Source organism: Bufo gargarizans, chromosome 2, assembly GCF_014858855.1.
Source record: "Bufo gargarizans isolate SCDJY-AF-19 chromosome 2, ASM1485885v1, whole genome shotgun sequence".
In the NCBI taxonomy this organism is placed as follows: Eukaryota; Metazoa; Chordata; class Amphibia; order Anura; family Bufonidae; genus Bufo; species Bufo gargarizans.
The window spans coordinates 117,781,506-117,783,790 of NC_058081.1; positions in this window are offsets into that span (position 1 = coordinate 117,781,506).

Sequence of the window (2,285 nt, forward strand, 5' to 3'; positions counted from 1 at the left end):
TGTTTATGCACTTTTTGCACTTTAGTTTTGCATAATATGTTGATTGATATTTATTGTGATGTAATAGGGGTTGGACTTTATATACCCCATGATGCACTGTGTTTATTGCTTGAGAAAGGCTCTTTGTATGAGCTGAAACGTTGCCTTCCACATGGGTGAATAAACACCATTTGCTTTTTTACTCATCTTTATCTACATGGGGTAAGCAGCTATATCCCTGGACTTAGCACCCGCTAGTATTTGTCTTCCAGTGCAGCCATCACTTTCCTTTATATATATATATATATATATATATATATTTTTTTTTTTAAATATATATATATATATATATATATATACAGTATATATATATATATATATATATATATATATATATATATAGTTTTAGGTCAAATTTATGCTGAAATATCTAAAATTCTGAAGGGTTCAAAAACATCTACTCTGTGCATCTATCTAGAATTATAAATCTATTTATCTACATATATAAGTATAGAGAATTACTTATCTACATACAATTCGCTCTGGTGGTTTGGACTAGCGGATGCAGTATAGAGGCAAAGTACACAGTTCTTGAATCAAACAGCAGTGTTTATTCACACATTAGTGTATAACAAAATGCAGATAAGGTGTATCACAAAACGCAGGTGGCTTGGTGTTTGTTCACACACAAGGAAAGTCCATAACCAATAAAAGTCACCTTTTCTCCTGGGTGTTAATTCACACCCTCTTAGCAGTTCAGCCTCATCAAGTCCATAGGAGGCCTGTTCGCATTTAGAGGGGCCTGAGTCCTCCAGCCCGGGTTAAACCTCAAATCCCAGTACAGCCCTCAGTTCACAGCACACAGACTCCTGGGCTCCACTGTCAGAAGGAAGTAAATCCACACCACCTGGCAGTGCTGGCTGTTTTTTATGCTTGGCAAATCCCGGCCTAGAACATGGGGAGTAGTCACCCACCCAGCACTTTGACTACTCCCAAAAAAGAGCTGTTCTGGATCAGCTATGACAGCCATGCTAAATCACAAGGTGTCAATTAGCAATAGCTGCTGCTGACACATACAATACCGGCTCTTACTTCACCGAGGCCAGGAACCTCAGTGACACATACCTTCCATCCACAATGATTCCAGGCACCTTCTTATATATATATATATATATATATATATATATATTTATATTTATATACATACAGTGGATATAAAAAGTCTACACACCCCTGTTAAAATGTCAGGTTTCTGTGATGTAAAAAAATGAGACAAAGATTAGGGATGAGCGAACTCGAACTGTATAGTTCGGGTTCGTACCGAATTTTGGGGTGTCCGTGACACGGACCCGAACCCGGACATTTTCGTAAAAGTCCGGGTTCGGGTTCGGTGTTCGTCGCTTTCTTCGCGCTTTTGTGACGCTTTCTTGGCGCTTTTTGAAAGGCTGCTAAGCAGCCAATCAACAAGCGTCATACTACTTGCCCCAAGAGAGCATCACAGCCATGCCTACTATTGGCATGGCTGTGATTGGCCAGAGCACCATGTGACCCAGCCTCTATTTAAGCTGGAGTCACATAGCGCCGCCCGTCACTCTGCTCTGATTAGCGTAGGGAGAGGTTGCGGCTGCGACAGTAGGGCGAGATTAGGCAGATTAACTCCTCCAAAGGACTTGATTAACTGATCGATCTGCAGCTGTGGATCATTGAGCTGCTGATCCTCAATTGCTCACTGTTTTTAGGCTGCCCAGACCGTTTGTCAGTCACATTTTTCTGGGGTGATCGGCGGCCATTTTGTGTCTTGTGGTGCGCCAGCACAAGCTGCGACCAAGTGCATTTAACCCTCAATGGTGTGGTTGTTTTTTGGCTAAAGCCTACATCAGGGTGAAGCTGTCACACCAAGTGCATTTAACCCTCAGTAGTGTGGTTGGTCAAGCTATCACACCAAGTGCATTTAACCAGCAATAGTCTGTTCATTTTTTGGCCATATACTAAATCAGGGGCAAGCTGCGCCCGTCACCAAGTGCATTTAACCCTCAGTAGTGTGGTTGGTCAAGCTGTGACACCAAGTGCATTTAACCAGCAATAGTCTGTTCATTTTTTGGCCATATACTACATCAGGGGCAAGCTGCGCCCATCACCAAGTGCATTTAACCAGCAATAGTGTGGTTATTTTTTGGCCATATCCCAGTCTAATTCTGTCACTAAATCCATACCGGTCACCCAGCGCCTAAATACTAGGCCTCAAATTTATATCCCGCTAAATCTCTCGTTACCGCTGTCCTGTTGTGGCTGGGAAAGTTATTTAG